We start from the raw sequence: 9768 nt of genomic DNA on the forward strand, positions 1-9768 counted from the left end.
ACGTTATCTATTACTGGATAATGTTTTTGTAGTTCCTCATATTAATAGTAACTTAATATCGGTTTCTTGTCTCATTGAACAACGGTATACAGTCAACTTTTCTGAGAATAAAGTATTTATTTTCAAGAATGGAATGAAGATTGGTTTTGGTTCAATGGAAAGTAACTTATATGTACTAAGGTCATTAGTCATAAAAGCCTTGTTTAACACTGAAATGTTCAGTACAACAACAACAACTAAAAGACCAAAGGTTTCTCCTAAGAAAAATGCCCATCTTTGGCATCTGAGGTTAGGTCAAATCAACCTCAATAGGATTGAGAAGTTGGTGAAAAGTGAACTTCTAAAGAGTTTAGAAGAAAACTCCTTGCCGGTATGTGAATCATGCCTCGAAGGCAAGATGACCAAACGACCTTTTACTGGACAAGGTTACAGAGCCAAGGAAGCCTTGGAGCTTATACATTCAGACCTCTATGGTCCGATGAATGTTAGAGCTCGGGGTGGGTATTAATATTTCATCTCTTTCATAGATGATTATTCAAGGTTCGGGTATCTCTACCTAATACAACGTATGTCTGAAACCCTTGACAAGTTCAAAGAGTATAAGGTTGAGGTTGAAAACTTGTTAGGTAGGAAGATAAAGACATTACGATCTGATCGTGGTGGAGAGTATATGTGTCACACCCCGCCTCGAGCCTGCCTCCTAAGCCCGAGTAGAGGCGTGAGGGACTGCAAATACCACCCTTTTGTGCTACCTACTGCACATTTGAACCTCTTTACTGTCAATAAACTTTAAGTCAAGGAGATAAACAATAATTTAATAAGTAGGTCCATTTTATTACTACAATGTAACGTTTATACAACTCCAAGACTTAACTACAAAGTTTACACCAACAACTCTAAAACCCAAAAGTGTGACTGTGGCTTGTGGCAAACCTTGACCATAGCAGCACCCTGGAACTCCTCACCTTTTGCTACCTGGGGGAAAGAAAAAACATTTGAAAACGGGGTGAGCTTCTAGCCTAATGAGTGACTTAAAAACAAGAAAACTGATTCTTATGCAAAAGAAGTACCATCATGCCTTAGGTACTTTTTGTTGGATTTTATGTCCTAAAACTCGTAGTTTGTAAATTGATAAACATACTCTGTTTTGTTTTTCGATAAAATTGTTATTGAAATTGTAATCTTGAATCCAATAAACTAAAGTCCTGAGGCTATTTAATGTAGTTTGAACTTTATATAGTGACATAAATGTGGATCAAGTTCAAATATATAGCCAAAATGGTCTATAGTATATGAATAAGGTTGGATACCTTATTCTGGGGACACTATGGATGCGGCCCATTTTGTAGTGAGTACAAACGATGTGATCGTAAATCGTTCATATGGTGACATGAAAGTGGAGGCATCCTATGTAAAGAGTTTACATAAGATTGAATCATGAAATAGTCACTTTTTACGTTCTAAACGCCGTTTTATGTATAAAACTGACTATTTCGTTAATTGATGACCTAGGTAACATAATCTTAATCCTGAGCTAATTATGAACTCCTGTTCACTCGGAATTAACCTTAGATCTATATAGGTGAGGGCAACTCTGTTGGATTTTATGTCCTAGAACTCATAGTTTATAAATTAATAAACATATTCTATTTTGTTTTTCGATAAAGTTGTTATTGAAATTGTAATCTTGAATCCAATAAACTAAGGTTCTGAGGCTATTTAATGTAGTTTGAACTTTATGTAGTGACATAAATGTGGATCAAGTTCAAATATATAGCCAAAATGGTCTATAGTATATGAATAAGGTTGGGCGCCTTATTCTGGGGACACTATGGATGCGGCCCACTTTGTAGTTAGTATAAACGATGTGATCCTGAATCGTTCATGTGGAGACATGAAAGTGAGGGCATCCTATGTAAAGAGTTTACATAAGACTGAACCATAAAATAGGCACTTCTTACATTCTAAATGCCGTTTAATGTATAAAAATGACTATTTCGTTAATTGATGACCTAGGTAACTTAATCTTAATCCTGAGCTAACTATGAACTCCTGTGCACTCAGAATTATCCTTAGATCTGCATAGGTGAGGGCAGCTCATCATCGCTGGCCCAATAAGCCTCCTATTTCAGAGGTAAGATTAGGTGGATAGCTGGGAATATAGGATGCAAGATGGAATTCACTCCTACCCGTTATAGGGATACTAGATAGGTTGTTCCCTATAGTACTAAATCCAGGTCTTGAACAAGGGGTCCCACCCTCTTCTTGGCCCAAGAGGGATTTGGTTTATAGGTTGGACCTTAAACCAATTGTTCATTAGAGGATCAGTGGAACTTAAGGAATAAGATGTAGTCTTGGGGGTAAAATGGTTTTTATGACCCAACCGAGATTACGAACAACCTGTGAAGGATTAGCTTACTAATCATGGTTATATCAAATGGACATAAATATATTTATAGTGAGGGGAGTGCAACTATGAGACTATAGTGGAATGACTCGTTAGTTAACAAACGTTGATTAGCTCTGTCTAAAAAGTTTAGCTAGCTAATCTCGGATTGTTGGAGCCCATGATCTATAGGTCCATTAGGTTCCCTATTAGCTCATACGGAATAAACTTAGAACAGTATGATAGAATAATTCGAATTGTTCGAATTAGGTGAAGAGAGAGAAACCGACAAGTATATGTGATATAGTGGTCGAGTTTTTCAGTTTAGAGATATAACTTTAATACTTAAATGCAATTTAAATATCAAGAATATGAATACGTTCATATTCGGAAGCTCGGAAATGATGGAAATGGTCAAAGTTGTAAAAAGTCAAAGAGTTGACTTTTGACTTTGAAAAGTCAAACTTTGACCGACCTTTATATTCAAATGTGATTTAAATTTCAAGAAAATGAATGTGAATTCATGCTCGGGAGGTCAAAATTAGTCAACACGAAAAAATCATAAAACATCAAAATGTTGACTTTTTGGTCAAAGTTTGACTTTGACCAAATGACTATTTTGCCCTTTGACTAAAGTTAGTGGGAAAATCCAAACTTTTGTTGGATAATTCCACTAACAAAATAGTGAGCTAGGTATTAGCTTATAGTGGAGACATTAAGCCCACTTAGATAGTGAATTCTAGGTGTTGGGTTTTTATGGATTTGGTTCATGTAAATGGTGCATGGTTTTTTTCTATAAAATGGGCTTTTTAATTTGGATTAAAGACTTTTGACAATTTTGCCAATTTTGTTTTCAAAATTGGGTTGGAAAAAAAAACCCAAATTCCATCATATTTTCCATCTCTTTTCTCTCTCTCGGGTTTCTTCATCCACTGGGTCCCACAACCTGGATATGAGTCCAGAGGATAGTAGGTAAACTCTAGTGGTGGTCCGGAAGAGTTCGGGTCGAGATTCAGTGAGGAAAAGCGGTTTTCGGGAGCTTTAAAAGTTGTATGCTGTCCATTTTAATTCACTATTTTTCCTGCTTTTTGCATGCTATTTTCCTTTAAATTAAAAGCAATTAGAGTGTAATTAGGTCCTTTTTTCGCTGTGTATATCTCATGTTCCATCAAGCTCATTATCGCTGACCCAATAAGCCTCCCATTTCAGGGGTAAGATCAGGTGGATAGCTGGGAACATAGGGTGCAAGATGGAATTCACTCCTACCCGTCATAGGGATAGTAGATAGGTTGTTCCCTTTAGTACCGAATCCAGGTCTTGAACAAGGGGCCCCACCTTCTCCTTGGCTCGAGAGGGGTTCGGTTTATAAGTTGAACCTTATACTAATTATTCATTAGAGGATCAGTGGAACTTAAGGAACAAGATGTAGTCTTGGGGGTAAAACGGTTTTTATGAACCCTAAACAAATCTCATTGGCCCGCTCTGCCTCCGTTGACCCGACTCGCACTTCCGTTGACTGTGCCAGCGTGCATTGACCACCCGGTCTGGACCGGTCTGTTTGACCTGGTTGAGCCGGTTTGATCGGTTCAAGTTGGTTTTTGGAGTTTTTGGGTCGGTTCGAGTGGTTTCTAAGTGGTTCCAGATGATTCAAAGTGTTTGAAGCCGGTTCCGGGAAGCTGGTTGCTGATTTGTGTAATAAATTTGTATTTGAGTGTTGTTAATGCCAAAATCGGTCCACTTTAATGTTGTTTACCTATTATGCATGTGATGTATAATGTTGTTTGATTATGTGTGCATATAGTATGCCATATAGTTTTAAAACCCCACCATAGGAAAAGCATGTGACATGCATTTGTTATATCTTATAACTGTTATAAAATATATACTATGCATGCTTAGTTTTAATATAAGTGTTATATTAAAGCATGTTTGATTGAAGAAAGCATGTTATAGATGAATACTCTAGGGTTATAATTTTTATAAAATAACCTAGACTTCTAAAATCTATAACAAAGATAAGATGCATGCTCATTTAGGGTTAACCATCAAGCAATCCAAATTTTCATAGAAAATAGGTCGATATCTTGTAAAACCGAAGTTATTAGAAAACTCACCCAGCAAGATCTTGGCAAAAAGTCAGATAAGATGATCAAGGTTGAAGGTTTTTAAGTTGACGGTTCATGGAACACCTACTACCTGGAGATCGAGCCAGCGTCTGAGTTAGGTTAAACCGGTTTTATGAGCATGCGTGAGCGGTGTAAGGTAATAAACTTTGTTTATCACCTAGACATCGTAGGTTAAAAATCCAGTATGAAAGTTATACTCGGATATATCACCTAGACTTAGGAAATGTTTAGTTAGCCGAAATGTATCGCTAAGTATTTTACACCCTAACCGTCTAGAACACTTCAGCTGGAGAGAAGTAATGTACTTTTAGCTCTAGCATCCCTAAAATTTCACACCGTTAGATTCATGCTTGGCTTTGGGCCGCCCCGGGAGCAGACTCCATTCGGAGAGTGTTTGCATGAGTCAATACCAAGGTGAATAGGGGAAGTTGTTCATAGTAAGTGGGAGAAGGAAGTGTGTCAACACATCTTACGGTCTCTTCCATTAGGTTGCACTGTGAGATTCCTATAATGCGCCTGCATGTCTTCCCTAGAGCGACCTTACCAATCGGAGGGCTGTATTATAGGATTCGGAACTGCACGAACTTTAGAAATTGATAGGGTCTCTCAGGTCCGTTTTCATTCTTGTCTTTCCAACTTCGGGAGCATAATGATTCCGATCTTTGAGGTCTGAAAATGGAAGGTCACACTTACGAGAATTACTAAGTGTTAGTAAATTATTGACCAAAGTAGCGATAACTGAGTTACTATAGGAATAAGAGTTATTCTAGTGATAGTATCTAGTCAAGATAGTCTTGGTTCAATGGAAGAATAGTCGATCACCCCTCGGTAAAGGTTATTCTAAACCATTGAAATATCATTGAAAAATATAGTGATAAAGTGTACATTATTAGATTTTTTGCTAAACTTGATTGGATTTAAAAGATTAATGCTTTTACTAAAAAGGATATGTTTTTCTTTTCAGCATGACTAGCTCTTTAGATCAACTTTTAGCTTCCGAGAAACTAAACAACGATAATTACTCAACATGGAAAAACATTTTGAATTCAACACTAGTAATAGATGACCTGAGATTTGTCTTAACTGAGGAATGTCCTCAGACCCCTGCCTCGAAAGAAGCACAAGGTAAATATGATTTACTAGTTGCTGAAACATGTTTAGTGGAGTATAATACCTCAACCTGGATATTGGATTCAGAAGCCACTAATCATATTTGCTTCTCTTTTTAGGAAACTAGTTCCTAGAAAAAGCTTGAAGAAGGCGAGATCACCTTCAAAGTTGGAACAGGAAAGGTTGTCTTGGCCAAAGCAGTGGGAGACTTGAAGTTGTTTTTCAACGATAGATATATCATACTTAAAGATGTTTTGTATGCTCCTAAAATGAGACGGAATTTAATATCTATCACATGTATATTGGAACAAATGTATAAAATATCTTTTGTAGTTAATGAAGCGTTCATTTTCAGAAAAAGTATTCAAATTTGTTCTGCTTGAAAACAACTTTATAAGTTAAGACCAACTAAAGCAAAATTTGTCTTAAATACTGAGATGTTTAGAACAGCCGAAACTCAGAATAAAAGACAAAAAGTTTCTTCTAATGCCTATCTATGGCACTTAAGACTTAGCCACATAAATCTCCAAAGGATTGAGAGATTGGTTAAGAATGGACTCCTAAATCAGTTAAAAGACAATTCTTTACCTCCATGTGAGTCTTGTCTTGAGGGAAAAATGACTAAGAGATCTTTTACTAGAAAAGATCTTAGAGCCACAATACCCTTAAAGCTCGTACATTCGGACCTTTGTGGACCGATGAATGTCAAAGCTCGAGGTGGGTATGAATACTTCATCAGTTTTATTGATGATTATTCAAGGTATGGTCATATTGAAAAGTTCAAGGAATATAAGGCTGAGGTTGAGACCCAGTTAGGTAAAACAATTAAGACACTACGATCATATCGAGGTGGGGAGTACATGGACTTAAGATTCCAGGACTATATGATAGAACATGGAATCAAGTCACAACTCTCTGCACCTAATATACCTCAACAGAATGGTGTATCTGAAAGAAGAAACAGAACTTGTTGGACATGGTTCGCTTAGTGATGAGCTTTGCTAAGTTACCTGATTCCTTTTGAGGACATGCATTAGAGACTGCTGTCTATATTTTGAATAACGTTCCCTCTAAAAGTATTTCAGAAACACCTTATGAGCTATGGAAAGGGCGTAAAGGTAGTTTACGTCACTTTAGGATTTGAGGATGCCTGACACACGTGTTGGTGCAAAATCCTAAAAAAATTGGAACGTCGTTCAAAACTATGCCTATTTGTAGGTTATCCAAAAGAAACAAAAGGTGGTCTATTTTACGATCCTCAAGAGAATAAGGTATTTGTATCGAAAAATGCCACATTCTTAGAGGAAGACCACATAAGAAGTCAGCAACCTCGCAGTAGACTAGTATTGAATGAAATTTCCAGAAATGCTACAGATAGAGCTAGTTCATCTACTAAAGTAGTAGATAAAACTAGTACATCTGGTCAGTCACATCCTTCTCAAGAGTTGAGAATGCCTTGACGTAGTGGGAGGGTTGTTCATCAGCCTGGCGGTTACTTGGGTTTAATAGAAACACAAGTCGTCATACCTGATGACGACACAGAGGATCCATTGACCTATAAACAGGCGATAAAAGATGTGAACCGTGATCAGTGGGTCAAAACCATGGACCTCGAAATGGAGTCTATGTACTTCAATTCTATCTGGAAACTTGTAGATCAACCAAATGATGTAAAACCAATTGGTTGTAAGTGGATCTACAAGAGAAAACGAGACCAAGCCGGTAAAGTACAGACTTTTAAGGCTCGACTTGTGGAAAAGGGTTATACCCAGAGAGAGGGAGTGGACTATGAAGAAACTTTCTCTCCCGTTGCCATGCTTAAGTCGATTAGAATACTCTTATCCATTGCCACCTTTTATGGCTATGAAATTTGGCAAATGGATGTCAAGACAACCTTTCTAAACGACGATCTTGAGGAGAGTATCTATATGGCTCAACCAGAGGAGTTTATTGCATAGGGTCAAGAATAAAAGGTTTGTAAGTTTCAGAAATCCATTTATGGGTTAAAACAAGCTTCTAGATCTTGGAATATAAGATTTGATACTGCGATCAAATCTTATGGCTTTGAACAGAATGTTGATGAACCTTGTGTTTACAAGAAGATCGTTAATTCTACTATAACATTCTTAGTTTTATATGTTGACGATATTCTACTCATTGGGAATGAAGTAGGTTACCTAACTGACATCAAGAAATGGCTAGCAATGCAGTTCCAAATGAAAGATTTGGGAAATGCATAGTATGTTCTCAAGATTCAGATTATTTGGAATCGCAAGAACAGAACACTAGCCATGTCTCAAGCGACTTATATAGACAAAATGTTGTCTAGGTATAAGATGTAGAATTCCAAAAGAGGTTTGTTACCTTACAGATATGGAATTCATTTGTCAAAGGATCAATGTCCTAAGACACGTCAAGAGGTTGAGGATATGAGACGCATTCCCTATGCTTCCGCAATATGGACCCTGATGTATGCAATGTTATGTACTAGACCTGACATATGCTACGCAGTAGGGACAGTCAGTAGGTATCAATCCAATCCTGGATATGATCATTGGACTACCGTTAAGAATATTCTCAAGTATCTTAGGAGAATGAGGAACTACATGCTCGTGTATGGTACTAAGGATTTGATCCTTACTAGATACACTGACCCTGATTTTCAAACCGATAAAGATGCAAGAAAATCTACATCGGGATCAGTGTTCATTCTGAATGGAGGAGCAATAGTGTGGAGAAGTGTGAAGCAAAACTTTATTGCGGACTCCACAATGGAAGCTGAATACGTAGTTGCTTGTGAAGCAGTAAAGGAAGCAGTATGGTTGAGGAAATTATTGACAGATTTGGAAGTCGTTCCAAATATGGATCTGCCTATCACCCTATATTGTGATAATAGTGGTTCAGTTGCAAATTCAAGAGAATCAAGAAGCCACAAGCGCGGCAAGCATATTGAGTGCAAATACCATCTGATCTGGGAGCTTGTAGATCGTGGAGATGTTGTAGTGACCTAGATATCTTCTGAGCAAAAAATTGCTGATCCTTTTACAAAGGCCCTCATGGCTAAAGTGTTTGAAGGTCACCTACAGAGTCTAGGTCTACAAAGTTTGTAAACTAGGACAAGTGGGAGAACTTTTGGGTATATGCCCTAGTTTATTGTATTCATATGTTATTGTACTCATATGTTTCTCACTTAAATTCAACATTGTGATACTTCACTAGGAGTTTTAGTCCAAGTGGGAGTTTATTGGATTTTATGTCTTAAAACTCGTAGTTTGTAAATTAATAAACATATTATGTTTTGTTTTTCGATAAAGTTGTTATTGAAATTGTAATCTTAAATCCAATAAACTAAGGTCATGAGGCTATTTAATGTAGTTTGAACTTTATGTAGTGACATAAATGTGGATCAAGTTCAAATATATAGCCAAAATGGTCTATAGTATATGAATAAGATTGGGCGCCTTATTCTGGGGACATTATGGATGTGACCCACTTTGTAGTTAGTACAAATGATGTGATCCTGAATCGTTCATGTGGAGACATGAAAGTGGAGGCATCCTATGTAAAGATTTTACATAAGACTGAACCATGAAAAGTCACTTCTTACGTTCTAAATGCCATTTAATATATAAAACTGACTATTTCGTTAATTGATGACCTAGGTAACTTAATCTTAATCCTGAGCTAACTATGAACTCCTGTTCACTCGGAATTATCCTTAGATCTGCATAAGTGAGGGTAGCTCATCATCGCTGGCCCAATAAGCCTTCCATTTTAGGGGTAAGATCACGGTTGCTTCATTAGATCTGGATTTTGAGGTGTTGGGTTTTTATGAATTTTTTTAATGCAAATTTTGCATGGCTTTTTTCTATAAATTTAAGCTTTCAAATTGGATGAAAAACTTTTGCAATTTTTGCCAAATTTAGTTTCTAAAATTGGGCTAAAAAAATTAAAGCCCAACCCAAAAAATGCATCTCCTATTTCCATCTCTTTCTCTTTCTCGATTTCTTCATCCATCGAGTCTCACAATCCGGTTCTGAGTCCAGAGGATAGTAGGTCAGCTCTAGTGGTTGTCCGCTTCGTGTTCGGGTGGAGATGAAAGAGTTTTGGGAGCTTCAAAGGTAATTTTTTCAAAAATCCCTAATT

This window comes from Benincasa hispida, chromosome 11, assembly GCF_027475165.1.
Source record: "Benincasa hispida cultivar pf3 chromosome 11, pf3_genome.v1.1, whole genome shotgun sequence".
Lineage (NCBI taxonomy): Eukaryota > Viridiplantae > Streptophyta > Magnoliopsida > Cucurbitales > Cucurbitaceae > Benincasa > Benincasa hispida.